The following is a 17239-nucleotide window of genomic DNA, read 5'->3' as shown; positions in this document are numbered from 1 at the left end:
TAAACAAGTGTAGTTTTAATTATTAGTAACTAACCCTTTTGTTGGTTCATTAACTCCTAAGTTAAATAATTCCTCTAAATATTCTAGTGCACAGATACATGAATCAGAGAAACCATATCTATTACAGTCAAAATTCTGGTACATAGTGCAAAAAAACCAGGTCGGTTGCATTGTTTCAGAATTTTATCTTAATGAAGCTTATTTACACCAGAGTGTGTACCACATATCATTTTTCAAGTCTTCCAAAAAGCATTTTGGCAACAAAAATGCTAACTTTTCAAAAATACCACTGACAACTAAGTACTATATGTTATAGTTATTTTCATCTTGTTACATAAAATTTTTATAGTTCCTTCAATGCTATATGAAAGTGTTTCCATCTAATATATGGCTAGAAAAAATTTTCTATTGAAATAAAGTAGAGGCTGGGTGCGGAGGCTCACGCCTGTAATCCCATCACTTTGGGAGGCCGAGGTGGGCGGATCACAAGGTCAAGAAATCAAGACCATCCTGGCCAACATGGTGAAACTCCATCTCTACAAAAAAATACAAAAATTAGCTGGGCATGATGGCGTGCACCTGTAATCCCAGCTAGTCAGGAGAATCGCTTGAACCCAGGAGACGGAGGTTGCAGTGAGCTGAGATCGCGCCACTGCACTCTAGCCTGGTGACAGAGTGAGACTCTGTCTCAAAAAAAAAAAAAAAAAAAAGAAAGAAAGTAGAAAATGATCATGTAACTTACTATTTACAAGGTAGTACTCATTTAAAAAGTTACTAAAGCCAAATTTCAAAAGATAATTCATAAAGTTACATCAAACCTGACTAATCACACAGTATGATAGAACTCTAAATTTAATTTTTAAAAATAACCTAAGTTATATTAACTTTCAAAACACCAAATTTCACTTCTCAGTTTTAAAAGCAGAAGTCCTTCCACCACAGCTCTGAGTAGTACTACAGGAGATTTCTGTACATTTGATTAAATAAACTTCAGCTGAGGAGCAGAATCCATTATACAAAACTTATCAATTATGAATTAGAAAGTGTGATCCTCGAACTTCTGAGAGTACCCAAAGACCCTTCCAGAGGGTCTGCAAGGTGAAAACTAGTTTCATAATACTTTTTCATTATGTTGCCATTTTCATTGATGGCACAAAAGCAATGTTAGGTAAAACTGCTGGCAACTTAGCACAAATCAAGGCAGAGGCACCAAACTGGAGTAGTAGGCACTGAATTCTTCAGTCATGCACTCACAGAAGAATGACAGTTTCACTTACAGCTGTCCTTGATGAAGTAAAAATTATTGTTCTTGAGCCTTTAGTACACAAGACTTTAATATTCTGTGCAACAGAATGAGAAGTGTACATAAAGCCCTTCTCTGTACTATATTTTTTAATGTGTCAACACTTGGAAGATCTGCATAATTCAGTGAGCAAATATTTTCCAAATGACTAATGCATGATGTTACAAAATCATGCAAGAATAAAGAGCCATTCAAAATTCAAGAGTGAATTTTAACAGAGTATGAAAAGTGTACTGATAGCGCTTCAGTTTCCAGATTGCAATTAACATTAAGAAAATTACTACTAGTCAAGTTTTGACATATTATCAAAGAATATCTATAATTATGTATAAAACCTAACAATGTAATCCTCCTTTTCCAGCTCTCTCTCTCCCTCTCTTTCTCTCTCTCTCTATATACATACATATATATACACATATATATGCGTGAGGCCAGATTTTATTCATATACTTCAATCGGATCATCACATCACAACAGACTGCAGAAGCAGATACAAAAATGCAGGTGTCTTTTAAGCTAGACATTAAAGTGATTTGCAAAAACTGCCAAAAAGCAGTTCTTAATCATGGATGATTTTGTCCTTCAAGGGACACTTGGCAACATCTGGAAACATTTCTGGTTGTCACAACTGGGGAAACTGCTATTGACATCTACTGGGTAGAGGCCAGGGATACTGCTAAACATCATATAATGCACAGGACAGCCCTCCACAACAAAGAACTGTCCAGGCCAATATAGTGCCAAGGTTGAGAAACCCTGAAAATAGTTCCAAGATTGAGAAATCCTGGGATAAACCAATACCAACCTTCTCAATCAACTTTTTGGGGAGTAAAGGGAGAGAAAACATTGTAATTCTTAATAAAAATGTTACTTATATTAACATGTAATGGGTTTATTCCTTTAAATGGATTAAATTTTTAAATTTCTAGTTTTAATTTACAATATAATAAATATCAACAGATATAACTCACATAAAGAAAAGTGCTTCACAGTCTTCAATAATTTTTAAGACTACAAAGGAACCATGAGACCAAAAAGTGTAAGAATCACCAAATTAGATGAATGATATAACTAACGAAATATGTTGGAGAATATTAAAAAAATTGTAAGTCTAAAGGAAAGTGTACTCATTTCAAGAGTATTATAGATGACCTAAACAAAACAAACAAAACCCCTTACAAAACCAAATAGTTAAAAAGAAAAAAAATATGATAGTCCCCAGAAGTCATTCTCCCCTTCTCCCCTCCAAAAACAAAAACAAAAACAAAACAAAACATGAAAATCACAACTTCCTACCCTGGCTATGAGGACTTGCTGGACTAAGAGATGGCTGATACAAATCTTTGGTTGGCGTTGGATAAGCTTCTTTTCCTTGGCGCTGACTCATCTTTCCTGGTGTCAGAAGTTGAGATTCGTCACTGTTTGCTACAACAGCTCAAGGAAAGGAGAGAAAAATAATTAGTACTAAAGTCATAGATTTACATAATAGTATAGTTAATAACATGGAATAAGATCATAACTGAAATGGCCTTGGTGGTTATATTCATTTTACCAACTCAATACTTTAATAAATTCTCATAGTCATCTTGTTTTCATGTTGGTTTGTTACTGATCCAAGAAGAATTGACTAACAGGTATGTTTGAATCAAATATACAAATTATAGACATTATAATAATGAAACTGATAACGAAAGGCCTAAGGTTTACTGTGTGCCTTCCATTGTGCTATTTATTTACTCTTTATATTTACCAACAAAACAATAAGCAAAAGAGTCATTTCCCAAAAAAAAATACAAATGGTCAATAAATATATATAGATACTCAGCCTCATTAGTAATCAGAAAAACTACAAATTACTAGCAGTATAAAATAATATTTGACATTCACTAGAATTTCTAGTCTAATTTCTAATTTTCATGAAAAGTCAGTATGATAACTGTTTTAGAGAGGGGGAAACGTGAGGGTCAGAGATTGCCTTGCCTAAGGCTAAACAGTAAGTAATAGAGGCAAGATTCTAACTCAGAACCATTTGGTTCCAAAGTCTCTCTCTTAAAGCTTGCTGGCCCAATAACCAATTTAAGTAGTGCTTTGAAGTTGCTTCTCACCCCTTTGGCCATCCTACTATCTATTGCTCAGTAACAGCGAGCCAGGCCCAGTTTCAGAGAGCAGAAACAAAGTGAAAACACTCAATGAAAACAGGGTAAACTGCCAAGTCCAAAGTACCTGAAGATCTCCACATTCTTTCATTTTATATTCCTATGCTTTCAGCCTATAAAAACTCAAGTTTCATCTTAAGAAAGGGCGATTTACTAGCACTTTGGCAAGCCAAGGTAGGTGGATCACCAGAGGCCAGGAGTTCGAAACCATCTTGGCCAACATGGTGAAACGCAGTATCTACTAAAAATACAAAAATTAGGCGGACGTGTTGGCACGCCTGTAATCCCAGCTACTAGGGAGGCTGAGGCAGGAGAATTGCTTGAACCCGGGGGGCGGAGGTTGCAGTGAGCAGAGATCATGCCATTACACTCCAGCCTGGGCAACAAGAGCAAAACTCCGTCCCCCAAAAAAAGATGATTTAGTCTCCACCATAGGTTTTATTTGTCAACACAGAATTTCAGAATTTCACATTCACCTTTTTATCATCACGTCCTTTAAATCTAATTGGTTTAAAATGTTTTCTACTGTGATAGTTCTCAATATTTTATTTCAGCTCCTTAGATTCCAAAGTAAAAATATAAAAACACTGCACTTTTCATCCAAAATATAAAAAATTATTTTTCCAAGTCAATTAAAAAAAATAGACTGATGACTCCCAACTTCATATCTCCCACTAAACTCAAACTTACATACCCAATTGCCTGCCTTATAATCACCTCTTATTTACAGGCATCTCAGATTTATCTAGAATGTAATTTTTGATTCTGCTCATCCTCCAAACCTGCCTCTCCCCAGTCTCAGTTTGTGCCATCACTACTCCCCTCCCACTACTTTCTCAGGCCAAAACCTTAATGTGTTTTTATTTTTCTCTTTCTCTTACCGAGCAATCTTTTAAAATCATAAGCTCCTGCCATAATAGTCTTCTTGGTATTTCCTCAAGAAAGGCCATCTTTTGCCCAGTCACAGGGCTTTATACCTCTTGTTCTTTCTACCTGGAATATTCCTACCCCAGATCATCACATTATTGGCTCCTCTCATTTGTTGTATGGGCTCAAATGCCATCTCTTCAGAAAAGCCCTTTGGTTTCTTCATGGTGCTTTTTAGTACGTTCTTAATTTTAACACAGCACAATTAAGCATTTTTTTTTTTTTTTAGAGTTAGTACCCACCACTTCACAGTTATACTCTATCATTTTACCTTACATGATTTTCATTGTAGCTCCTATCATTATCTGAAATAATACAGTTTATTTATTGCTTGTCGTCCTCCAGTAGACATTAAATTCCATGAGAGAAGGAAGTTTTGTCTGCCTTATTTTCCCATAAATTCTCAAGTCCTGGTAAACTTCCTGCCATATTGAAGGTGTTGCTTCCTACCATACTAAAGATGTTCAATAAAATTCTATTGAATGAATCAATAAAACAACTTTATATTTTTAGAAAACATCATAAAATATATGGTGTCTCTTTCAGTTACTAAATCCAAGATTCATTTGATTCCTAAAAATAATTATTAAAAAATAATTTTAAATGTATGGTACTGATGCAGAGAGATAAACTGACCTACAGAACATAGCAGATAGCTTTCAGAAACAGACACATACATACATGGAGTTCAGATATACAACAGAAACTGGGAAAATAAATTACTCAGTTCACCATAGGAGGTTTCAACTGGTCATCAATATTGGAAAAGTAGATAGAACTCTACTTCTTACCACATGCAAAGAATACTTCTATGAAGACTACAGACACAATGTAAAAAGCAAAACTGGAAAACCTTTAGAATAAGAGAGTATCTTCATAAACTTGGGACAGAGATTCCTTTAAAAAGACACAAAAAAACACTAACCCAAAAATAAAAAAATCAGTAAGTTCAATATTAAAAGTATAAATTTATTTAAAGATATCATAAACTGAAAAGGCATAAAACAAGATATTTGCAACACCCATAATTAACAAAAGGTTGGTATCTAGAAAGCTCTTCAAAAAAAAAAAACTTCTATAAATCAATAGAAAAAGAACATCATCATAATAGCAAAATAGGGCAAAGACTTGAACAGTGATTTGCAGAAGAAAACTGCAAACGGGCAATAAATGTATGAAAAGATGTTCATCCTTTTTTAGTAATGAGGCAAATACAAATCAAAATAATAAATATTTTATACTCAGTAAAATTAACAAAGATTAATCTCTGATAATACCAAATACTGATGAGGATGGGATCATCGAGATATCTTAAGCACTATTAGTGGAGTATAAGTTGATACAAGCACTTTCGAAAGCAATGTGAGCTTCTTATATAAAACTGAATACCCTGTGGGTCTGACAATTCCACTCTTGGTATCTAGAAAAACTCTCACAGGTGTGTACCAAGAGGCAAGAATAAGAATCATAGCAACACTGTTTATAGCAGTAAAAACCAAAACATATTCATCAATTGAAAAAAATGAATTTTAATAAATTGTGGCATATGCATATAATGAAATAGTGTATAGCACTAAACAGGAATGATCTAGTTCTGTAACAAACAACATGATTGAATATTAAAAGTAAAATGTTAATTACAGCCAGGCACAGTGGCTTGCATCTATAATCCCAGCTACTCAGGAGGCTGAGATGGGAGGATTGCTTGAGGTCAGGAGTTCAAGACCAGCCTAGGCAACATAACAAGACCTAGCCCTAAAAGAAATAAAAATAAAAAATGTTAGCTGGGCGTGGTGGCTCATGCTGTAATCCTAGCATGGCAGGCATCTGTAGTCCCAGCTACTAGGGAGACTGAGGTGGGAGCATCACTTGAACCCAGGTGTTCGAAGCTGCAGTAAGCTGTGATAACACCAAAGAACCCTAGGGTGGGCAACAGAGCAAGACCCTGTCTCTTTAAAAACTTAAAAAAAAAAAAAAAAAAGTAACTACAAACAGCAAGTCCTGGAAAATTATATAAACCATGATACCATTCTTTTAAAATTAAAAAACAAGCAAAATCTAGTGATACATACGTGAGTAAAAAACAACAATAAAACCAACTTTTTAAAAAGCAAAGAATAATAAAAAGAAAAAAATACAACCTAGTCATGCCCTCTTGGGGCAAGCTCAGGGATAAAAAAGCAGCAGATGGAAAGACGGAAGGTACGTGGAAGATTCTAGTTCTTAAGCTGAGTGATAGGTCAATAAGTGCTCATTGTACAATTATGCTCTCATTTACATATGACACATATTCTTTTGTGTCATATCAGACAGAACATTTAACGTTAATTTAAAATACTTTATAAGAACCATAAGAAGAATTAACGTAGGTTTTAGTATTCTGTCAGTAAAACATAGGTGTCTATGTCTTGAATAACTTTAAAACAGCCTGAACTGTGAAGTTAGCTCTATTCACCTTTTCTAATCCATTTTCGATGGAAGTATTACTATATGATTTTGATAACCATGAAGTAAGAGAGTATGCAGAAACAGCAATATACAGAGTGCACCTTTTTACCAAAAAAACCAGAAAGCCCATGTTTCTATTTGTTTCCTCACCCCATTCACAAGCATTAACAACTATACAGACAAAAGCAGCTGGGGAATATAAAAATCACTATGATTTCCCACATCAGTTACATAATAGTAGACTATTCAAATATAAGTTTAAGAGGGACAGTGACTTTTTTTTTCTGTATCCCTTGGCATATAACTGATACTCACTAAATACTCTCTAAACGACTGAATAGATATCTGGCAAATGAATCACTGTGTGATTCCAGTGCAGTTTTACTGTCTCACCTACCAAAGATAACATTACAGTGCCCTCTGCTGTTTCTACTTCAAGTGGAAGTAAAGCAACATGCTTTGCTACTCGTAACATTACTCATCTTTAGTAGAAATCACACTGAAATAGTTAATTAACATATCTGCTGCATCTAAGGAGAACATGAATCAAAAACTAACATTTTTACCTTCTGAATTCAACTCATCAATATAAAATTTGAGGAATTTTACAAGTTTCAAAGTCTGCCTTTAATCTAAGTGGAAGCTAAAATAAGATGAAGTAATTTTTTAAAGTCATAAATAATAATCTGTATGTAAATCCTGTATCTCCTTTTCTTCTAAAGTATACCTTTTCTCAAATACTCCAATAATTTAAATGTCAGTATAGATCATGTAGTTTTTTCATTCAATAGTACAGATCCTAATCAAGTACCATGAAATTACAGTTGATGTTTAAGCAGTCAAAAATGTATATTTAGGGACTGGGAGTGGTGGCTCACACCTGTAATCCCAGCACTTTGGGAGGCAGGCAGATCATTTGAGGTCAGGAGTTTGAGACTAGCCTGGCCAACATGGTGAAATCCCATCTCTACTAAAAATACAAAATTAGCTGTGCATGGTGGTGCATGCCTGTAACCTCAGCTACTGAACCCAGGAGACAGAGGCAGAGGTTACAGTAAGCCAAGGTTGCGTTCCTGCACTAGGTGACAGAGTAAGACTCTGTGTCAAAAAAAACAAGTGCATTTAACTTTTGACCCTCCAAAAACTTAAGTACTAATAGCCTACTGTTTACTGTTGACTAGAAGCCTTATACATAATACGAAGAGTCAACACATATTGTATATGTTGTATGTATTAATATTGTATTATGTAATATAGCATGTACATAAGCTAAAGAAAATATTAAGAAAATCATAACAGAAAATACAATTATAGTACTATACCGTATTTACTGATATAAGTTTATGCCATCTATTTACAAGATGAATCATCAGTTTGAAATAGCAGCAACCACAGCTGCAGACCTCAATCTACAGCTAAATATTAAGCAATTAAACTCTTTCTTGTAATGTCATGACCTTCGTCTGCTTCTTGGAGCAACTGAAGCGTCAACAGTGTTACTTCATATGGGTCCCACGGCGTTACTCGAGGTTTACAATATTGCACGAAATATGATGAAAATAGGCAAGAATGGTGAGAAATGACTTTTTAAAGCAATATGCAATTTACGGGAGCAAAGAACTTCATGCAGAGATGATTAGCATTTAAGTTTAGCATAAATCACACAGCATTTAAGTATGTATTCCAAACACCTGAGCTCATTGTAATAACAGGAAGTGGCTAGAAAATTATTACAGTAGTACAGTATGTACCAGTTAATGTTATGTAGTTACAATTTAATACTGTATCTTTATGTTTGTTTACATTTTTCTCAACTGGGAATGGCAACATGTACAGTGTGTGTGAAAAGTTTTGATAAATTTTTACTTTTGTAATAGATTTGTGTATATTTTAAAGTAGTGAGAAAATAAACTAGTACCTACATATATTTTATGCATTCATGATATACCTAACCTTTCCTTTATTTCTTCTATGTTTCTAAGGTACAGTTCATCTGTGAGTTTTAAATTGTCACAAATCTCAGAAAATTTTTACAATATATTTATTTTTAAAAATACACATAGAAGTGGACTCGTGCAGTTTAAAGTTGTCTTGTTCAAGGGTCAACTGTACTTCACTTTAAAAGATATATGGTCTCTAACAAATGATTATACAGACCCAGCCTTTTAATACTTGGCAGAGTACATTATAAAGTCATATCCAATATCATGATGCATATTTTTATTTATATATGCTTGAAATATATAACCTTAAGTAAATTTCTTCTATTCCAAGTAAAAAATATCTCCATTTGTAAAAACCCAGTTCCTAAGATAAAATATTTCAGTTAATATTTAAAATGTTATTCTATTTATAAAGCTTAGCAGTGCCATTCAGTTCACCTGAGTCCATGTCTAAATATATGAGGTAATTAAAGAAACTGAAGAATCCATTGAAATTATACGCCAAGTAAGTATCACAAGGCTGAACAACAAAACATAAAAATATTTTGAAGCTTGGTGCAGTTGCTCACGCCTGCAATGTCAGCATTTTGGGAAGCCAAGGCAGGAGGATTGCTTGAGTTCAGGAGTTTAAGATCAGCCTCGGCAATATAGGAAAACCCTGTGTCTACAAAAAATAATAATAAAAAAAAAATTAGCTGGGCACATGCTTGTAGTCCCAGCTACTCAGGAGGCTGAGATGGGAAGATCGCTTGTGTCTGGGAGAAGTTGTGGCTGCAGCAAGCTGTGATTGTGCCACTGAACTCCAGCCTGGGTGTCAGAGTAAAACCCTGTCTCAAGAAAATCAAAAACAACATTTTGAGGTTTGTGTTCTTTTTCCTACTTTTAAGATTTCTACCTCCTAATGATAATTGTATAATAAATAATATTTATAAAATATTTTGAGTTACTGCATTTAAGAATGAAAAAAGGGCTAGGCACGGTGGCTCACACCTGTAATCCCAACACTTTGGGAGGCCAAGGCCACAGGATCACTTGAGACCAAGAGTTCAAGACCAGCCTGGGCAACATAGTGAGACCGCATCTTTACAAAAAATTTTAAAAATTAACTGGGTGTGGTGGCACAAGCCTGGAGTCCTAGCTACTCAGGCGGCAGGAAGATCTCTTGAGCCCAGAAGTTCAAGGTTGCAGTGAGTTATGATTGTGCTATTGTACTCCAGCCTGGGTGACAGAGTGAGTCCCCTGTCTCTAAAAAATAAGAATTTTTTTAAAAAAAAAGGAATTTAGCATATTACTTTAAATCCTCTCTTTTTAGAAAAAAAAAATTACATACATACTATAACCAGTTAGAGTTACAGCAACTGATAAACAGCAACTGATCTAGACTAAAAAAGTTCATAGTTAGAAGAAACCTTTACCATTATCTCATTCAGTTCCTTTCCTAGGTCAATGAAATATAAGTCCCAGAACAGTAAACTGACTTGCAATAATCAGATAATTGTTCAGGAATCAATAATAAAACTTCCTAAATCAATATAATTTCCTATATTATTCATCAATAAAGTTAAAATCTTCATCTAATTTATGATGCAGTAAAATTTTAACTATTTTGTTATACTTGAATGCAACAAACTAACAGTTTCCTTCTATCTTTGAATAACAGTAGAAGGAAGACACACTGGACTAGCAGCCAATTCTAAATTCTTGGATATTTGTGCTGTCTTAGCTTCAGGCTCTCCTCTATAAAATTAATGCTTTATTAGATAATTTTTGAAGTTCCTTTCACCTCAGCAATTATATGATTTTTAATATAAAAACTGCCCCTCTTACTCCCTAGCTAACTATAAAAATTTTTAGGGGCAGGAATCATGTACATCCATTATGGATGTATATGAATCATGTACATTCATTATGTACATCCAAAAGTTGGCAGTGTCTGCTGCTCCCTGTCCCAAAAAACTCTCGGTAAAATCTGTTGACGTGAATTGGATATAATTTTCAAGGATACATCTTCTAAATCCCTAAGGTAAAACACGTTTCACTTATAAAATACCCAAAGTATAAAACAATTTTCATAATCAAATTATTAAGTAAAAATTCTGACAAATGTGTTTCTCCCATTCCTATGGCAGTGAAATCCTTGTGCTATAACTATGCCTTGTGATAACTGTAGAAAGAAATACTATGAAGAAGAGGTCCCAAATTATGAGTTAGATAATTAAGTAAACAATGCATCTTTAGATAATCAAGATGTAAGTATACAAACACTACCTATGAATCTCAGATGGACAATGAGAACAGATGGGGCACTGGGTACTAAATGACCATTTATATTCTTTACTTTGTATTTCAATTCCTGGAAAGAAAAGTAGAAGACTTAATTCAAAATTGAAACACCATTTGCCTTTCATAATAATTACACATCAAAATATTATCATGTCCCCAAACATGCCGTTCAAGCTTTAGCTACTTACTTGATGGCCCAAGGACATCTTTGCTATCACCAAGAAGCTTTTAAGGCAGGGTAATTGAGCAGCAAACAAATACAGTCCAAATCAGGAAGAAGCAAAATGCATCAGGATGGAAACAGCAGTGAAACAAAAGGACAAGGAAAATAGCATTAGTTTATAAGTAGAAAGCACATGCACATCAATAGTAATAACCGTAATAATTTATAAGAAAATTCCTTTTCCACACACAAAAAAAGATCTTGGATTAAGCAGTATCAAATGTTTGTTTTGTTTTTAGAAAATGAAGGTGGTAAGAGACAAATGGATCGTCTAAGTATTTCGTTTTGAAAATTAAGTCAAAAATTACTTTCAATTATAATTCAAGATATGAGTTAGTAAAGGTAAAAATTACACAGAAATTTAAGAGACAGCCAAGTTATGCATTCCTTAAATTTAAGGTGGTTTAAAAACTATATAACACCCATGCACTATTAAAGATTAGTTCTGCATGCCATGAAAGCACGTAACACTACAAGGAGGTTTAGTATGTTTCTTCTACAAAAGAGTGAGGAACATTTATTGAGTACTTGTTACATGCCAAGCATTGTGTGAAGAGCATCTACAGACGCATCAACAAAGTAGAACAAATTTTTTCTCAAATGTCAAAAAAAAAACATAGAAACATTAATTAGAAACAAGTTTTATTAAGTCGGACAAAATTTTCTTAGGGCCCAGTACAAATCAAGCATAATATTTCGAGCTACTGGTCTTTGGGAAGTCAGAAGATCCAACCCTTGAATGAAGAACTTGCAGACAACTAAAAGAAACAGGAAAAAGGCTGCTGACCTTCTGTTTAGTAACTATTTTAACATAAATTACTCTAAATGTTGCCTATGGACAAGTGCTTTGGTTCTGGTAGGAACAGAGTTCTCAGCTCTCCTTCACTTTAAATACCAAATGCAGTAACATATCAAAACAAATGCAATAACAGAAACAAAAAATTCCCGATAATTACATTATTTGTTGGTCTTAAAGAGGCTTGAGGATCTTAATTGACTGTGACAAAACAAGTTAGCAGTTGTTTGCTTTAGGCTTTTGTGACCTCCTTGAAGAAAATCTTGGACCTATTCCTTCCCTAAGTGATGGCTTTTTACAATACCTGAAATGATCTTCTAATGCCTTGAAGGCATTTGCTCTATTCATGTTTGTGCAGTTTCCCATTTAATCTCATTCTTTTGTTTTACATACAAACTAAAGTTGACAAAGTTATATTCTCCTTGGCTCAAGAAATCCTCCAGCCTCCGCCTCCACCTCCCAAAGTGACGGAATTACCGATGTGAGCCACCACACCAGGCCCTAAATCACTTCTAATGAACAGAATACAGCCAAAGTGATGGGATGTCTCTTCTGGGATTAGATTATAAAGAGACTGTGACTTCCATCTTGCATGCAGTTTCTCAGTCTCTTGTAGAAAGATTACCCTGGGGAACCACTGTCACTTCATATGTCAGTCTTGTAGAGAGGCCCACTAGGTGAAAGAACTATGGTGTTAGTGAGGTCGGCCAACACCACTAGGTGAACTTCGAAGCAGATCTCCTACTCCACCCTCCACCCCCAGTCAGTCTTTCTTTTTTGTTTTTTGAGGCAGAGTCTCGCTCTGCTGCCCAGGCTGGAGTGCGGTAGTGTGATCTCGGCTCACTGCAACCTCCGCCTCCCAGGTTCAAGTGATTCTTCTGCCTCAGCCTCCCAGTAGCTGGGTCTACAGGCACGTGCCACCACACCTGGTTAATTTTTGTATTTTTAGTAGAGATGGGGTTTCACCATATTGGCCAGGCCAGTCTCGAACTCCTGACCTTGTGATCCACCCACCTCAGCCTCCCAAAGTGCTGGGATTACAGGCATGAGCCACTGCACCCAGTGTAGTCAGTTTTATTTTGAATAAGATGGGGAACCACTGGATGGTTTTGAGAAGATAATTGACACGGTCTGATTATATTTTAACAGAATCACTCTGATTGCTATGTTGATAACGGACTAGAGAGACAAAGGTATAACCACTTTGGAGGTTACTGCTATAATCTAGGAGAGAAGGTGAATCATGGACCAAAGTGTTAGCAGTGAAGGTGATGAAAAGTAGCTGAGCTCCAAATATATTTTGAAAATAGAGGAAACAAGATTTCTAAATAGACCAAATGTGAGATAAAAGAAAAAAAGGCAGGAACAAAGTAATGTCAAGTGTTGGGGTTTGAGCACCTGGAAGGATGGGACTGCCATTATCCGAGACAGAAAAGATAGTGAGAGCAGCTAGTTTACAGGGAGAAATATAAGGAGCTCACTTTGGGTCAAACTAAGTTTGAAATGCATGCCAGACATTCATCCAAGTGGAAATGTCAAGTAAGCAGTTGGATATACAAATCTGTAAAGGGAAAGGTTCAGGCTGGTAAGAAAAAGATAAATTATGATAAATATGAGAGTTATGATATATGACCTGAATGGCTTAATCACAAGAGATTGGAAAATGCCATAGGATAAAAGAACAGGCCCTAGAAAAACATATATTATAACGAACAACACAACTAAGAATCACACTCAAACACTGCAAATGCAAAGCTGAAACACAATGAAAAATAAACATGGCTTCAGAAACCTTCCTCAAAAGGATATGAATACAAAAGCACTAAACTAGGAGTTAAGCGAAATCATCCTTCCAGAGTTGCTTGTAAGTGATGTCAATGGGAAACAGGATATAAGTAACTGAGGATTACATATCAAATTTACAAAGTAACATATACATCACTGAAGTCTCCTGCACATGGCTAAACTGCCCCATACTAATTTCTTATTCTTACCACTTTGAGGACCTGGGTCAAATTTGTACAGTACCACGTTGTATAACACACGAATAAAAACAATGTGAAATTACTGTTGTGGAACCACTCTACACAATTACCTTGTACAATATTTAAAAAGTAAAATGCTAGGCGTTCTTCTCGGTTTTTGTTAAAGAACCTAAATAAAGCTAGAATCTCAGAGAATCCAAGAACAGCTTCTAAGTTTATTCAGAAAAAGGTCATCATGGGCGCCTTGTAGCCCCAACTACATGGGAGACTGAGGCAGGAGGATTGCTTGAGCCCAGGAGTTCAAGGCTGCAGTGTACCATGATCCATGATCCATGATCGCACCTGTGAATAGCCACTGCACTCCAGCCTGAGCAACATAGTGAGACCCTGTCTCTAAAAAGAAACAGTTTCTCTAATTGACTCTATTTCAGTAACTTATGTTTACCATTATCCCACAGACAATGTCCAGTTATCTCACTAATTTTGTTATATCGATAAGATATATTGGTAACTATATCGATAATAAAAGTTTCAGACATATTACCAAAGTATTTAAAAGCATGAAATATTTATAGCCATTACCCAAATATTTACTAATTTTAGTCTATAAATCTCAGAAATAGTGCACTATGCAAAAAAATGTGATTGCATTTTATTGTATGTCTAAATATTTGCCACCTCATCTATAATTAGCAGTAAACACACAACCTTTAGGGCCTGGGAAACTTCTCAGTCTCAAACCACGATGGAAGGCCACACTACTAAAGAAGTAATCCCACGCAATCTATAGCTTTGATTCCATTCCCTTTGGCACAGCACTTTCCTCTTAATATACATCATGGCTTGATTTAACTCATCTGACTCATGACAAAGAGCTCATCAAGCACTGATGTAGCTGGTGGCACCTCTTCACCCAATAAAGTTGATCAAGTTGTTACAGTAGCAATTCTGCTGCAGCTGGCTCTGAGAAACTACAATTCAGAAAGAGTATACAAAACATCTGAAGAGTGCTCTATTTAGCATTATTATAAGCCCTTAGAATAAGAAACTTCAGAGAGAGCTATATAGTGCAGCTGAGAACTGTCTGTTCTTTTAACAGGAGTCATCACTCTACACTTAGCTGAATTTTTAATATTCCTGTAGTCATCTGCAAAACATACTTGTGCACATTTTACCCCTGAGTTTCATGGGAGAGATTTTAAAGGAGTATTTGTCTCGGAACTACAGCTTTTCACTGTTGGATAAAGAATATGATCTGGCCTACCAAGCAGATATTTAAAAATAACCTAATCGCACTTTTGATCCAGCAATTCCCCTTCTAGGAATATTAATAAGGGGATCATACAAAATGTTCAAAAAGATGTGTCCGGCTGGGCGCGGTGGCTCACGCCTGTAATCCCAGGACTTTGGAAGGCTGAGGCAGGCAGATCACGAGGTCAGGAGATCGAGACTTTCCTGGCTAACACAGTGAAACCCCGTCTCTACTAGAAATACAAAAAAATTAGCTGGGTGTGGTGGCGGGCACCTGTACTCCCAGCTACTTGGGAGGTTGAGGCAGGAGAATGGCGTGAACCTGGGAGGTGGAGCTTGCAGTGAGCCGAGATCGTGCCACTGCACTCCAGCCTGGGCAACAGAGCGAGACTCCATCTCAAAAAAAAAAAAAAATGTGTCCATGGATATTTACCACAACACCATTTACAGTAATCTAAAGAAGTAACCTGTTTTAAATAGGGTAATAAAATACCTTCACACAATGAAATAGCATGAAGTCATTAAAGTTTCTTTTTCCAGCCAGGTGCAGTGGCTCTCACCTGTAATCCCAGCACTTTGGGAGGCCAAGACATGAGGATCACTTGAGGTCAAGAGTTTGAGACCAGTCTGGCCAACATGGTGAAACCCTGCCTCTATTAAAAATACAAAAATTAGCCACGTGTGGTGGTACGTGCCTGTAACCCCAGATACTCTGGAGTCTGAGGCAGGAAAATTGCTTGAACCTGGGTGAAGGTAGCAGTAAGCCGAGATCACACCACTGCACTCCTGGGCGAAAGAGCAAGACTCTGTCCCCCCCCACACACAAAAAAAGTTTATTCTTCACCTACTAAAAAACATGCATTATATATTGGCTTTTAAAGTAGGTTATAAAGAAGCTTGTATGATATGACCCTACCTTTATAAATTTTATTATACACATACAAACTTGGGAAAGATGCCACCAAAATATCAATAGTAGTTAACTTTAGGAGGTAGGATTTTACTTATATTTTTCTGTATTGTTTAAATATGGTACACTAGTATGAATTATTTTTACAGTCAAAAAAACTTACATTTTGGAAAAAATATAAACAGTGTTTAATTGATATTTTTCAATCTACACTAGCTTATTTCTTATTATGACATAATTATCTGTGATTAAGTATAGTGGGAAGTATATTTTAAGAATCCAACTTGAAATCCTAAAAAGATGAAAAAATGTTAACATGTCGCACACAGCACCACATATTACTCACTGTCTCTTGAACTTCAGCAACTTCTGAATATGGCAATATCTAAAAAGAAAACAAATTTTCTCAGGAGTGATTTAATCTCATATACTTAAATCTGAATCTAGAGAGCACCCAGAATTTATCAAATGAATTAAGTGGTGCAATAATCTTTTAAGTAATAGCTATTTTTCAAAATTACTTCTACACTGAAAATTGAATCTTTTTTAAAAAATCTTCTTCTAGGCTGGGCATGGTGGCTAGTGCCTGTAATCCCAGCACTTTGGGAGGCTGAGGCAGGCGGATCATTTGAGGCCAGGAGTTCGAGACCAGCCTGGCCAACATGGTGAAATGCCATCTCTACTAAAAATACAAAAAATTAGCCAGGCGTGGTGGTGGGTGCCTGTAATCCCAGCTACTTGGGAGGCTGAGGCAGGAGAATCGCTTGAACCCGGGGGGATGGAGGTTGCAGCAAGCCAAGATTGTGCCATTGCACTCCAGCCTGGACAAGAACAAAAAACTCTGTCTCTAAAAAAAAAAAAAAAAAAAAAAAAATTCTTTTTTTCATCCTGAGTCATCAGGAAATTACAGTTAATTTGCCAACCTGTGGAGTCTTCTCTGGCATTGGCCTGGTACTTTTTCACACTTTATATCCTTCCTTTATGTATTTAAGTCTATCAGTCTTCTCATGTAAG

At 35.8% G+C, this 17239-nt stretch overlaps 1 long non-coding RNA gene across 1 annotated transcript; it reads right to left on the bottom strand.

Moving 5' to 3' along the window:
- Positions 1-653: 653 nt before the first annotated feature.
- On the bottom strand, positions 654-16815 carry LOC116268894. The gene is made up of 3 exons (XR_004176128.1): positions 16572-16815; positions 11249-11285; positions 654-2737 (listed from the first exon to the last, which is right to left on the bottom strand). It is a non-coding gene; the product is annotated as an uncharacterized LOC116268894 (long non-coding RNA).
- Positions 16816-17239: the final 424 nt, after the last annotated feature.

Source organism: Papio anubis, chromosome 9 (genome assembly GCF_008728515.1).
Source record: "Papio anubis isolate 15944 chromosome 9, Panubis1.0, whole genome shotgun sequence".
Classification (NCBI taxonomy): Eukaryota; Metazoa; Chordata; class Mammalia; order Primates; family Cercopithecidae; genus Papio; species Papio anubis.
This window is presented reverse-complemented; position numbering and strand designations above follow the sequence as displayed.